This window comes from Panthera tigris, chromosome E3 (assembly GCF_018350195.1).
Source record: "Panthera tigris isolate Pti1 chromosome E3, P.tigris_Pti1_mat1.1, whole genome shotgun sequence".
Lineage (NCBI taxonomy): Eukaryota > Metazoa > Chordata > Mammalia > Carnivora > Felidae > Panthera > Panthera tigris.
The window spans coordinates 7,369,960-7,385,539 of NC_056675.1; the positions used below are offsets into that span (position 1 = coordinate 7,369,960).

Sequence of the window (15,580 nt, forward strand, 5' to 3'; positions counted from 1 at the left end):
GGTCCAGAGGTCGGCTCAATAAATATTTATTGATGAAAAATAGAAAGAAAGAAAGAAAGAAAGAAAGAAAGAAAGAAAGAAAGAAAGAAAGAAAGAAAGAAAGAAAGAAAAAGAAAGGAAGGGAAGGGGGAGAGTGAGACAAGGAAAAACAAATTACTACACAAGACACTAAACCATAGTATTAGTTTTGAATATGAAGAAGGAAAAACTTACCTAATTACAAAAATATAAACACAGTTCATTGATATATCTAAAACTAATGCCAATCCACTGGGCAAATGGGAATCTAGCTAGTTGCTCACTACCCTATTTTCTTTCCCGAAGACTTTGTTTCCCAAATTCCCTGTTTGGGCCATGAGTGGGTTGTGGATGTTGGAATTTGGGCAGCTAAGATGTATACCACTTCCATGCCTGGACATAAAACACCCCATAGAATCCTCTATTCTCTCAATCTCTCAATCAATGGGCCAGATGCAGAGGATCCAGTAGTGACCCTGGGGAGGCCCTGAGGGACACTGGGGACTTAGGATAAAAGGGACCTTGATTCTAGAGTCAGAGCTTAAAGGACAGCAGTATGAAGGCTGTTCCCAATCGCTGACTGGACTTCAGGGGAGTTCAGAATAAACTTTGGTGTCAAGTCATTGAAATTCCAGGGCTGTTTTTATTTTGCAAAAGAAAAAGATGAAAGTAAAAAAATTTAAAAAAATTTTTAACATTTATTTATTTTTGAGAGACAGAGTGTGAGCAGAGGAGGGGCAGAGAGAGAGGGAGACACAGAATCCGAAGCAGGCCCCAGGCTCTGAGCTGTCAGCACAGAGCCCAACGCGGGGCTCAAACTCACGAACCGCAAGATCATGACCTGAGCTGAAGTCAGACGCTTAACTGACTGAGCCATCCAGGAGCCCCAGCTGCTGAGTGTTTTTAAAGAATATTTCCATTTGTAAGATATCCACTTGGTTCTTTGTAGTATGTAAAGAATTCAAAGTAACATATACATAGATTAAGATAAAATTGATTTCCAGGAGGGATCTGAGCTTCCACTCCCACCTGGAAGCAACATGACAGAACAAGGTGGGATGAAGAATGCTAGTTTGCACTGTGTCCACTGCCCCTGGTGTCAGTAAGGCAAAGTGTGGACCTGAACTTCCACCTTTGTCCAGTGGAAATGAGACAATGAGAGTTGGTGCTCCATTGTCACCAGGCTGGCATCAGCAGGCTCCCAAGAGAGCTGAACACACATCCCATCTGGACCTGCTTGCTACACCTAAACAAGGTGACTGCCTTCTAAAAAGAAGAAAGGTCAAGTAAGATGCACAGTCTCATGACATAACACCCAGAGCGTCCAGTAAACAATAGAAAATCATTAATCAATACCAACAACCAGGATAATCACAACTGGAATGAGAAAAGATCATCATCAGGTGCCAATATCAAGAGAACTCAGATATTGGGGTGCATGGGTCTGACTTTGGCTCAGGTCATGATCTGTCAGTTTGTGAGTTCGAGTCCTGCATCAGGCTCTGCATTGGCAGTGTGGAGCCTGCTTCAGATTCTCTCTCTCTCTCCCTCTCTCTCTGTCCCTCCCCCCTTGTGCTTTCTCTCTCTTTCTCTCTCTCAAAATAAATAAATAAACTTAAAAAAAAGAGTACTCAGATGTTGGAATTATCTGATAAGGATTTTTAAAACAGCCATCATAAAAAATGCTTGAATGGGCCATATGAACACTACATATCTATTAGTATAGATACAATTTAAAAGATTGACACTTCCAAGTGTTGACAAGGATATAGAGCAACTGGAATTCCTAACCAATGATGGTAGGAATACAAAATGGTACAACTAGTTTGGAGAACATTTTGGCAGTTTCTTAAAAAGTTAAGTCGCTCAGTCAATTGAGCGCCAACTTTAGTTCAGGTCACAATCTCGCGGTTTATGGGTCTGAGCCCCAAATCGGGTTTGCTGTTGTCAGCCTGTCAACATGGAGCCCACTTCAGATCCTCTGTCCCTGTCCTATCTGCCTCTCTCCCGCTTTCTCCCTCTCTCTCAAAAATAAATAAAACATTAAAAAAAAAAAGTTAAGCATATACCTACTATATGATCTAGCCATTGCACTTTAAGGTATTTATTCAAGAAAAATGAAAGCATATCCCCATACAAAGACTTGTGTGCAAATATCCATAGCAGCTTTATTCGTGATAGCTAAAAATTGGAAAGAACCCAAACGTCCACTGACAGATGAATGGATAGTCAAGTAATGGTATATCCATACAGTGGAAAACTACACAGCAGTAAATGGGGAATGAGCTATTGTCACACGCAGAAATGTCGATGAATGTCAAAATAATTATGTTGAGTGAAAGAAGCCACACAGAAAAAAGAGTATGTATTGTATGGCCACATTTGTGTAAAGTTCTAGCAAATGCAAACTAAGATAAAAAGACGGAAAGAAGATGTGTGGTTTCCTGGGGAGGGAGTGGGAGGTGGGCGTGGGAAGGATTAGGAAGGGCCATGAGGAAACTTTCCTGGGTGTTGAGGATGTTAATTATCTTCTTTGTGAAGATTGTTTTCCAGGTGTACATATATGTTATAACTTATGAAACTGCATACTTTAAATATGTGTTTATGGTTTGTCAATTACACCTCAATAAACTGTTTAAAAATAAAGGGAGCCTCGGGGAACCTGGTGGCTCAGTGGGCTAAGTGTCTGACTCTTGATTTCAGCTCAGGTCATGCTCTCACAGTTGTGAGTCTAGCCCCCCGTCAAGCTCTGTGCTGGGAGCCTACTTAAGATTCTCTCTCCCTTTCCTGCTGCCCTTCCTCCCCTCAAAAAAAGAAAAAATTAAAATTAAAATAAAGGGGAACCTCAAATTAGTCTAGTGACTGAGGGTGACGATATGGCAAATTTCTAAACTTTGCAGGAAGATAGGAACGTATCTGAGCTTCCCATTTGAGATCAGAGAGGATATGCTTAGATGAACATTCCTCAAAAACATGGTAAGCAAGAGCTACAATTAGCTTGTTGCTAACTTTACAATTGAGTTCACAGTGAGTGTGATGCATTGAACATATGGCTAGCTTTTCTATTCTACTTTCCTCCTCCCCAGAAGTCTTTGAGATTTGTAATATCTTTGCACAAGGCACTGTTTCTTGGGACATACTTTTATTCTATATAACCACTAGAGATGTTAAATGTTTTTCTTTTCTAAATGGAAGGTAACTCACAGGTCCTGTGACAGTTTTCTGTTTTCCATTAATCTTGACTATTAGAAACTGTCACACACGGAAGATATGGGGTTTGGATTAATTTAACTTTGGAGGGGCTGAGGAAACTACATGCATTGAGCAAGAAGTCATTCAGGATTTAGGTTCTAAAAGGACCACAGCCTACTCGCTGTTCAATAAGGGAAAGAAAAAAAAAAGAAAAGAAAAGAAAAGAAAAGAAAAGAAAAGAAAAGAAAAGAAAGCAAAATAAATTGAGGTGGAATGTGGGACAAAAGTTTGAATTTTATGTCATTTACAAGTTAATTTTACTTAAGAGAATAAATGGGGATTTTATTTATTAACTAATTGGGGGGTGCTTTTGTATATCAGAAACTGTATTATTTGAAAGGTGTTTTTTTTTTAATTCTGTCATTTGACTCATTACATAACATCTGGTTACCTAAACTGGAAAGGCAGCTCAATGGTACTAATTACATTCACGTAGCTCTGACTCTTTCACGTACATGCCCTTGGAAAAGTCCCAGCATCCTGCCCTACCTCTCTACTGAAAACACAGGAGTCTTGTTTCTCAAAGCCCTCTCCTTGTTCACCTTTTCCTTCATGAAGCTCCAAGTGTCCTGCTCTCTCCCCGCATAGACACTCACAGCACATGTTGTCTCTCAGGTACTCCCACCAATGCAGAAGTGTGGAGTCCCCATCATGTGGATATGGCCAGCCAGCAACCCAGGATGCTGTCAACAGTGGAGGAGTGGCCAGAGCAGGACAGGGACTGTCACACATCTCAGTGGTAGAAGCCAGAGGGGTTTGGGCCTGGAATCCCAGGGCAGAATGGGGGCTATGGGGACAGCGCTATAAGGAAAATGAAACACAGTACAGGGCTAACAGTTATAACAGAAAACGCCAGGCACTCTTTTATGTGCTTTATATATATATTACTTCATTTACTTCTTACAAAATCTATGAAGTACTATTCTTATCTCCATTACAAAAGGGACACTGAGGTACTATACATATATAAACGTAATACAAAATGGATAAAAGACTTAAATGTAAGACCTTAAATCATGAAACTACTAGAAGAAAATTTAGGGAAATAACTTTTTAACGTTGGTCTTGGCAATTATTTTTTTGGATATGACACCAAAAGCACAGGCAAAACCACAAATGGACATGTGTGACTGCATCAAACTAAAAAGTTTCTGTACAGCAAAGGAAACAATCAACAGAGTGAAAAGGCAACCTACAGAATGTCTGCAAACCATATAATTGATATGGACTTAAGCTCCAAAATATATAAGTCCAACAATTCATTAACAAAAAAACCTAATACCCAGTTATAAAATGGGCTAAGGACTTGAGCAGGCCTTTCTTCAAAGAAGACACACAAATGGCCAACAGGTATATGAAAAGATGCTCAACATCACTAATCATCAGGAGGATGGAAATCACAGTATCACCTCACACTTGTCAGGATGACTATTATCAAACAACAACAACAATAGCAACAACAAAATTGTCAAGGATGTGGGGCAATTGGAACCCTTGCACACTGTTGGTGAGAATGTAAAATGGTGCAGCTGCTATGGAATACAGAATGTATGTTCCCCCCTCCAAATTAAAAACAGGATCTAGCAATCCTACTTCTGAGTATTTATCCAAAAGAATTGAAATCAAGATCTTGAAGAGATGTTAACATTCCCATGATCATTGTAGCACTAGTCACGATAGCCAAGATGTGGAAACATCCATCAGCAGATGAAAAGACAAAGCATGGTATGCACATACAATGGAATGGAAGGAAATTCTGTAACAAGAGACAGCATGGATGAGCCTTGAAGATATTATGCTAGGTGTGAGAAACCAGTCACAGAAAGACAAATATTGCAGGATTCTGCTTATATGAAGTATCAAAAATAGTCAAATTTATAGACTTGAAAAGTGGAAATGTGTTTGCTAAGAGCTAGGGATGGGGGAAATGGGAGAGTTACTAATCAATGCGCATAAAGTTTTAGTTAAGCAAGATAAATAAGTTCTAAACATCTGCTGTACAACATTTTACCTATAATACCGTGTTGTATATTTTAAAAATTGTTAAGCAGGTAGATCTCAAACTGTGTTCTTATCACAAAATTTTGAAATAAAAAAATTATTCATTTTTGTCAAAAGACACAATTAGTGTGAAAGACAGTCATAACACAGGGCTGGAGAAGATATTTGTAACACACACACAACAAATGAAGGGGCTGTATCCGAAACCTATAAAGAATTCCTCCCAATTCATAGGAAAAAGACAGATGACCCAATTAGAAATGGACAGAAGATACCTTAACAGGCATTTCGCAGTAGAGGAAATTCAAATGACCAATAAATATATGAACAGATGCTCAACAGAATAAGTAAGAAAAGAACGAAAATGAAAACCACAATACATCCACATATTCAAAGGAAGGCTAAAACTAAGAAACAATACCAATGCTCGTGAGGATGTGAAGCGATTGAATCCCTCATATTGTTTTGGTGAGGGTATAAATTGGGAAAGCCACTTTGGAAAACTGGCAGTAAGTACCAAAGTTGAACATACGTATACCTTGGGACCAAGCAATTTAGCTTGTTGGTATATACCCAACAGAAAGGCATGCATGTGCACACTAAGAGACACGGGCAAGAAGATTTATAGTAGCAATACTTAAAATAGTCAAAAACTGAAACCAACCCAATTGTCTACCAACCACTGCAACGATAAATAAAGTGTTGTATTTTCATATACTGGAGTACCGTGAGATGAACATGAATAATAGCTTTACGCTACAATGTAGATGAATCTCACCAAAAATATTGAATGAAGACACATCTTCTTAATAATAAAAAAAGAAGACACAAAAAAGTACACAGTGTATGATTACACTTCTATAAAATGTAAAATCAGGCAAAAATAAACTATAATGTTTACACCTGGAAAGAAGAAAGGGTGGTAGTGATGGGAATGAAGGCATGAGAGAAAGTTCCTAAGGATACTAGTAATGTCTACTTGACTTGAATGATGATTCCACAGGTGTGTTATCTTTTATTTCATTGAGCACTTATGATTTATATATTTTCATGTATGTTACGGTTCAGCTTTTTTAAAAGGTGGAAAGTTTTAGCTCCAAGAAGTCTCACTCTTTCTCACAGTGAAAGGTTACTCTGGAAATGAAATCAACACTTTCCTTGGAACAGATTATTAAGGAATTAGGGTTTTCCTGCCAAACTCTTTCATACTTTTAGAATAAAGACCAATCTTGCCAGATCAACCACTTAAGTGAAACCAGAAATCCGTATTTTCATTTGAAAGCCCCTACTGTTTAACTATCAACAACCCATTCAGCATTGTTTAAACAGTCCAAACAAAATGTATCTGTAGCTATATTAAGCCCCAGATCTCCACTTTTGACTTGCGGACAAACAGAGAAATGCCTTCTCTAGGAGATATTCTTAGCTTCTTACCATACTCATATTTCCAAAAGACACAGCAAAAGTCACTCCAGCCAATTACCCACTCTCTTTTCAGAAAGGGATTCCCACCCACCCCCTGCCCCCACTGAATTCCTGGCTTCCCCCCCCCCCCCCCGCCCTGCTAAAAAGCAGAGACAACACCATAGATTTCCATCTCTTTCTCTTACAGTGGGATAGAAAGTAAACACTTTTTTTTGAAAAAATTTTTAACATTTAGTTATTTTTTGAGAGACAGAGAGAGGCTTAGCACGAGTTGGGGAGGGGCAGAGAGAGGGAGAGGGAGACACAGAATCTGAAGCAAGCTCCAGTCTCTGAGCTGTCAGCACAAAGCCCGACACGAGGCTTGAACTCACCAACTGCAAGATCATGACCTGAGCAGAAGTCAGCCAGTTAACCGACTGAGCCACACAGGTGCCCCCAAGAAAGGAAACACTTTTGAAGGGTGAGGAGAGCTAATAACCATGGGGAATTGCTTATTTTTGTTCTCCACAGGAATTTCCCTGAAATGATCTCTTCTGAAGGTTTGTGTTTTGGATTCCCTAATAGACCCTAACACCTAACCATTCACCCTCCTCCTAAGGATGATGTTTCACCCTGTAATGGCTGCCCCTGGAGTCACAGGAGGCACAGGTAAGGAGATGGACAGCTTCCCTCAGTTACACAGGAAGAAAACACAGGAGCCAGTGATGAGAGGCAGTGGAGGCAAGAGAGGTACTCCCCAGAGCCAGAAACACCAACCTGACAGTCAGAATCTTGCACTCCATGAATGGATCCATGACAGCCTAGACGTTTCTCTTAAATACTCAGCATGAACCATGGACCCAGGTACAGCATAAAACAATAAAAGTTTAATAGGCCTTTGCAGCATTAAAGAATGAGTTCACTCTGGTAACTTCCCGAGAGAAGGCATGGAAATTGTTATATGGCATATATGCATGTTCTGTCTGATACTGCCAATTCTTCCAAGCCCTGTGTCTCTTTTTTCTACCTTTCTAAGTCCTAGTTCCTCATCCACTCCCACCCCCCATCCCCTGAATCCTGGAGTCTCACTTTCTGTCCTTTGAAACCAATCCAACTTCCTGTAAACAGGCAGATTTCATTCTGGTGTGCCAAAAACCAATCCCCCACTCCCACTCTGGGTCTTTGCACAAAGCTTGGCTTACCCATCTGGGGAATTACCTTTTTTGCCACAGCTTTAGATAACAATTCATCATATCCAAAACAATCTCACCATCTGTGAGAGAATTTACATTTCGTCATTCATTTGTAAATTTTCACAAAATGTATTTGGTGTTCGTTGTAGTTGTTTTATTGATATATTGTGACTCCATAATGGGAGGACTTTGGCATGACAAATTCCCACTATAGGAAGAGGGTATCTACCTGAGAGAGTCAGAGTGGATTCTTCCCAAGAACAACGATTCGTAAGAATAGCAGAGATAAGAGGCAGCTACTGCTCCTAGGGCTGAGATCCAGATCTTTTGGAGATGACTCAAGTCACGGCCCACTGAATGGCAGAGAAGTCACTGTGGAGTCACAGCAGCAGAACTTGCTGTAAATCTACCCTCTGGAACCTGTTGGAAATAAATCAGTACTTTAGGGTGCTACTGAGAGACCTTCAGGGGGAACCCCACGTGAATGCAAAAAACTGCACCCAGCTCTGTAGGAAACCCACAGAGCACTCATCTAAAGCATTTGCCAGTTACCTCAGCAACCTGGATGTGTTAGGAGCCACACCCACCCAGATCTAGTGTTACACCTTGGACCAATTTTAGATTTCCTCCTTGGCCACTTCAAAACATTCTCAAGCTGGAACTTTTCCAGTGCCCACTTCCACAAGCAAATTTCTGGTTTTTTTTCAATATATAGGGCCATGTTTATTGTAGTGTGCTATGGTTTTATTACGTTCACATCTTTTTTTAATGTGTCATTGACAAAGTTTTTGAAGATTATATCCCTAATCCCATTTTCCCCCTAAACCCTGTGGTTTTCACTGTGTGATTTTAGTAATTTTTAGGAATGCTTATGTTGTGTTATTGCAGAATTGACTGCTTATACAACTCTAGGCTAAAACATTTTAAAATATTGATGAAATGGGTGATTTTCTAGGAAATTTTCAAAATTGATATAAGAAGTTAAAATCCTGAACTTATCACAAATCACAAATGAGATTTTTTTAAGGTTTACAACAATATACTTCCAAGAAAGATGTCAGATCTAATTGGCTTTGAGGGTAAATTCTTTCAAATGTTCTAGAAATAAATCATTTCTATACTGTAAAAACTGCTGCAGAACATTGGGGAAAGTGGAGTATTTCCCAAGTCATTTTATGAAGCTAACAGAAACCTGGACACCAACTCCTGGCTACACACACAACATAGAAAAAAATACAAAACCTTACATTAATCTCATTTAAAAGTATAGATATAATGATTATAAAAAAAATAAGCAAATCAGATTCAACATTTTAATGATACTGCGACCAATTTGGATTTATTATAGCATAGGACTAGCTAAACATTAGAAAATCTATTAATATAGTTTATTGTATAAAAAGGAGAAAGGACAATTCAGATGGATGCAAATCAGTATTCTGTGAAATTAAACAGACAACATTTATCTTAACAAACAAAAGCTCTAGAAAAATAGAAGCAAATACTTCTATATCATGAAAAAATATTTTAAATCTATCTCAAACCAACAACTAATATCAAAGATAAAGGATAAAACACCAAACATTTTTTTTAAGGTTTTTAAGTAATCTCTACACCCAACATGGGGCTCGAATTCACAATCCCAAAATCAAGAGTCACATGCTCTATCAACTGATGAGCCAGCCAGGTACCATCCCCCCCCCCTCCAATTTTTCTGTTAGAGAATATGGTATCATTATTATAATACTAAGATTATAAAATGCTTACTGTGTACCAGGCAATATTGCAAGAATTTTACATTTGGTAGTTAAATACTATGATGGAACTATGCCCAAGATTACACGGTAAGGCATAAACAAAATTTCTATTATTCATGTATGATATCATTACCTAAAAACCAAAGGAAGCACCTGAAAATTGTTAGAGTCAATTATAACTCAGTAACATGGCTAGTTATAAAATATTTAAACAAAAACTAATAGCTTTCCCTTATATTTTCCTGCATACTACCAATGATCAGTCACCAAAGTTTCAACAGAAACAACTTAATTTTCTAGAAATGAAGTGATAAGAGTATAATATGTATATAAATTAAACTTCAAAACTTTACTAAATGACATGGAAGAAGAGTTAAATAAATAGACATATGTTCTTGGACAGGAATACACAGTATTGTAAATATGTTCAACTTAAATGCAATTACGATTAAAATTCCAAAGGGGTATTTTTTTTAAGATTTTATTTTTAAGTAATATCTACACCCAACATGGGGCTCGAACTCACAACCCCAAGATCAAGAGTCGCACACTCCACCAACTGAGCCAGCCAGGTGCCCCCAAAGGGGTAGTTTTAATCTAACAAAATAATCATTGGGTTCATCTGGGAGAAAAATGTTAAAAAATCACCAAGAAAATGCTTAAATAATGAGGTACTCTGATATTAAAATGTGTACTAAACTAGAATGTGCTCTAAACTACAATAGATAAAAAAACATACTGAAAACAGACTAGAGAGGCTAATAATACTGCAAAATCCAATCACATGCTGGAGAGAAAGCCTGGCCTCAGACCATATGATAAAGGCAGCATTTCAAACCAGTGCAGAATAAAGACATTATTCAATAAATGGTATTGTGATAATTTGGGTAAAAATTTTTAATTAAAGAGTTAAAATTTTGATAATAAAACAAAAAACCTATTATTTTTGGAAGTAAAAATTTACTTGATCTTGCATTGGAAAGGACTTTTTATTGTAGTACAAAATACATAACATGAAGTTCATCATTTTAACATTTTAAAGTGTACAATTCAGTGACATTAAGTACATTCATAATATTGTGCAACCATTCCCACTACTTCCAGATCTTTTAATCACCCCAAAGAAAACCCCATATCCATTAAGCATTCACTCCCCATTCCCCCCTCCTTCCCTCTGGCAACCACTAACTTTCTGTCTGTATGGATTTGCCCATTCTACACACTTCATATAAATAGAAACATATGATAAGTAGCCTTTTGTTTTTGGCTTCTTTCATTTCCAAACTCATTCATGTTTCAGTGTGAATCAGGACTTCATCACTTTTAACAGCTGAATGATATTCCATTGTATATAGATATATTAGTTTTTGTTTGTCATTCATCAGTTGATGGACATTTGAGTTGTTTCCACCTTTCAGCTATTGTGAATAGTAGTGCTACAACCATTTGTGTACGTTTTTCTGTGGTGGACATATGTTTTCAATTCTCTTGATTTATGGATTTTAGGAGTGATTTCCCTTTCTGCAAAAAGGCCATTGGGATTTTTATAAGGATTGCACTGAACCTGTAGATCACTTTGCAGTATGATAGACAGTATGGCCATCTTAACCATATTAAGTCTTTTAACAACCCATGAATATGGATGTCTTTCCATTTATTTAGATCTTCTTTAATTTCTTTCAGCAATTTTTTTTTTTTTGTAATTTTCCTTATACAAGTCTCACACCTCCTTGGTTAACTTTATTTCTAAGTATATTATTCTTTTTATGTATTATAAATGGTATTGTTATTTAAATGTCCCTTTTAGATTAATTGCTAATGAATATAAAATTTTTTTTTTAACGTTTATTTATTTTTGAGACAGAGAGAGACAGAGCATGAACGGGGGAGGGGCAGAGAGAGAGGGAGACACGGAATCGGAAGCAGGCTCCAGGCTCGGAGCCATCAGCCCAGAGCCCGATGCGGGGCTCGAACTCACGGACCGCGAGATCATGACCTGAGCCGAAGTCGGACGCTCAACCGACTGAGCCACCCAGGCGCCCTGGTATTCATACTTCTTTAAATGTTTGGTAGAATTTTTCACTGGATAATACCAGTAAAGCCCTCTGGTCCTGGACTTTTCCTTTTGTGAAAGTCTTTGATTACTGATTCAATCTCCTAACTTGTTATAGGTCTATTCAGATTTTTTATTTCCTCTTGAATCAGTTTTGGTACATTGTTTCTAGGAATTTGTCCATTTCATCTAGATTATTTAATTTGTTGGCAACTATTCAGAATATTCTTACAATCTTTTTCTTTTTCCTGTAAGGTCAATAGTAATGTTATCTGAAACTCATTTCTGATTTTATTTATTTGAGTCTTCTTTGTTTCATAGTCAGTTGGGCTAAAAATTTGTTGATTTTGTTGATGTTTTTAAGGAACCAACTTTTGGTTTAATGGATTTTCCCTATTATTTTGAATTCTCTACTACTTTATTTTGTATTCTCTATCTCCACTCTAATGTTTATTATATCCTTCCTTCTGTTCTCTTTAGGTTTAGTTTGCTCTTTTTCTAGTGTGTGTGTGGGGGGGTGGTTGGGGGGGTACTTTCTAAGCCTGACACTGAAGGGCAAAATCATAAAAAACTTGACAGCTTAATTACAAGAAAAAAAACTTAACTTGTACATCAAAAAACACAGGAATTGGGGCGCCTGGGTGGCTCAGTCGGTTAAGTGTCCGACTTCAGCTCAGGTCATGATCTCGTGGTTTGTGAGTTCGAGCCCCACATCAGGCTCTGTGCTGATAGCTTGGAACCTGGAACCTGCTTCGGATTCTGTGTCTCCCTCTCTCTCTGCCCCTCCCCTGCTCATGCTCTGTCTCACTCTGTCTCTCAAAAATAAATAAATGTTTAAAAAATTTAAAAAAAAACACAGGAATAAAAGACAAAAAGCAAACTGAAAAAAACATTTGAAACCCGAGTCAGACAAAGGTTAACATTCTAACAGCTCCTACAAACAGTAAAATGAACATCTTAGCAGAAAAGTGAGCAATAGACAGGCTTAAGAAAAAGAGTAAAAGAAAAATCACCCTAATGGTTACTAAACATATAATTAAACCCTCAATCATAATTGTAAAAGAAATTAAAATAGGGGCACCTGAATCTCAATCAGTTAAGCGTTCAACTCCTGGTTTTGGTTCAGGTCACGATCTCACAGTTCATGGGATGGAGGCCCACATCAGGCTCTTTGGTGACAGCATGGAGTCTGCTTGGGATTCTCTCTCCTCTCTCTCTCTCTGCTCCTACCCCTACTCTGTCTCTGTCTCTGAAAATAAATAAACATTTAAAAAAATTTTAAAAGATATTAAAAAAAGACATAATATTTTTCTGTTTTTTTATTGAAGTGAAATTCACATAACACAAAATTAATCATTTTAAAGTGAGCAATTCAGTGGCATTTAGTACTTTCACAGTGTTATGTAACTACCACATCCATCTAGTTCCAAAACATTTTCTTCACCCCAAAAGGAAAGCTAGTACCCATTAAGCAGTTACTCCTCACCCCCCTCCTCCCAGCTGCTAGCACCACCAATATATATATTTTTCCACCAAAGAGAAAATAAAACAGTGATAACTCACATATCGGTATATCAGAATCACCTGGGGAGCCTCAAAAATTCCAATGCTGAAGGTCACATCCCAGACCAATTAAATCAGAATCTTTGGGAGTGGGACCAGGGTATCAGTATTTTTTAAGGTTCCCCACATGATTCCTATGTATAGGCAAAGTTGAGAATCACTAATTTAAAAGGAGGATAATATCTAACATTAATTCAAGTGAGAGTATATCATAGTATAGGGTGCTGTGTAATTTGCGCAACTTTTTGAAAGAGCTGTCTGGCAGTAATAATAGCTCACGTTTATTGAGCTCTTATCATGTTCCAGACACTAGGCTAAGTGTGTTATTAGTTCTTTCAATCCTCACAGCTGCCCATGAAGCAGTATGCTATCACCTTCATTTTATAGATGCAGAAAACAGAGTTACAGAGGGACTAAATGATGTAACTAAATTACAGAGCATATAAGTGTTTTTAATACATGCTTTTGCCACTACTCTACACTGTGGACTGCCATCCTTTAAAATGCTCCTTCTAGAAAGTTATCCTATCTAGAAAGTGCATATCCTGGATATGCACAAGAAATTTCAGTCCATGCTGTTTAAAAATGAAAATTGAAAACAATTTAAATAACCAGGTGTACAATAGGAAATTATTAAATTACATAAATTAAATGACTGAATATTAGGTAGTTTTATTTTTTTATTCTATTCTATTCTACTCTATTTTATTATTGTAGTAAGCTTCATGCTCAGCATGGAGCCCAAACTCATGACCCTGAGATCAAGAGTCAGACAGCCAACCAACTAAGCCACCCAGGTACCCCCTAGGTAGCTCTTTTAAATGGGTAGTTGAATATATGTGTGTACATAGTTGAATTTTCGGTAGGCCAAAAAATCAAATAGTATGCACAATCTCTCTCTCTCTCCCTCTGCCTCCCTCTCTCTCTCTCCCTCTCTCTCTCTCTCTATATATATGTATACGTATATATACGTGGAGCCTGCTTTGGATTCTCTCTCTCCCTCTGCCCCTCTCCCTGACTTGTTCTCTTTCTCTCTAAGAAATAAAATAAGTTTAAAGGGGGGGTCTCATCCCAAGCACTTCCCAACCCTCAGCTAGTCGCCCTTTGCTTCTCTCTTCCTTTCACCTCCCCCCCCCCCCCAGCTCTCCTCCTCTCCATTCCTTCTCCTTTGATCTCCTTTCCCTTCTACCCTTTACCACTCTGGGCCCTCAGTGCATTTGGAGGCAGAAAGTTCAAAGACAGCAGCAGGAATTGTGCAGGAGTGCATGGCTGCCTGCCTGGTGGGGGCAAAAAGGGGCATGGGAGGTGGTGAACGGGGCCCCCACCAAGAACAACTCTTGGCTGTTTGCACCACGTACACACTTGGTTGGGAGGAAATGAAATAAAGCACAAGGAAACAAAAATGAAAGCAACAGGCACAGAATTTGTGGCAGGGTTTTCCAAATAAAGAGGCAAGAGGGAATCTGTGTCCATGTTTACAATTTTTTTTTAAGTTTATTTAGAGAGGGGGAGAGAGAGAGAGAGAGAGAGAGAGAGAGAGAGAGAGAGAGAGAGAGATTGAGCATGAGCAGGGAAGGGGCAGAGAGAGAGGGAAAGAGAGAGAATCCTAAGCCGGTTCTGACAGGGTCTGACGGGGGTTAGATCCCATGACCCTGCAATCGTGACCTGAGTTGAAATCAAGAGTTGGACGCTTAACTGACTGAGCCACGCAGGCACCCCTCATGTTTATAAATTTTTTTTTTTTACTTAAAAAAATCCTTATTACAATAAAGTGACATTAGACATTTTATGATTTTTAGAAATATAGCCACAAATCTGTAAATGTAAATCTGTCCTTAAACCATCCGTGTCACTTTTTTTTTATAATTTAACTTTATTTTTTATTTTTTAAAATTTACTTCCAAATTAGTATATAGTGAAGCAGTGATTTCATGTTTATAATTTTTTAACTCAAGGAAACAAAGTGGGTCTGAGATATGGATTGTGAGAAAGTGGAAGTCTCCCTCCCTCCTGCCAGAGTCTTGAGCAGCCTGTCAGAGTAATTCAGGGCTATGCCCCCAACCAGCCCCAGGACCTCTCCCAGTCGTGACTGGCAGGACCAACTACAACATGTGGGGGCCCTGTACAAAATGAAAATGTGGGGCCCTTTGTTCAAAAATTATTACAAATTTCAAGATGGGGACAGCACAGCATTAAACCCAGCACAGGCCCTTCTGAGCACGGGACCCTGTGTGACTGTACAGTTTGAGCACCCATGAAGTCAGCTCTGATGAAAAGCAATAGTAATATGGACAGGACTGACAACACACAGGAACTGACCCAGGCAGTAGAGTAAATGA

At 38.4% G+C, this 15,580-nt stretch overlaps 1 protein-coding gene across 2 annotated transcripts in view; it reads right to left on the bottom strand.

The window, feature by feature from the left end:
• The window catches only part of LOC102959516 (NXPE family member 3-like), a 47,554-nt gene extending 34,754 nt beyond the window's left edge, over window positions 1-12,800 (bottom strand). For both annotated transcript variants that reach the window (XM_007073955.3, XM_042972073.1), the window contains exons 1-2: window positions 12,760-12,800; window positions 8,098-8,288 (exon numbers count right to left, since the gene is read on the bottom strand). The gene's annotated coding sequence lies outside the window, so the exon portion shown is untranslated. The remainder of the gene's footprint in view (window positions 1-8,097; window positions 8,289-12,759) is intronic.
• Between the last annotated feature and the right edge of the window lie 2,780 nt (window positions 12,801-15,580).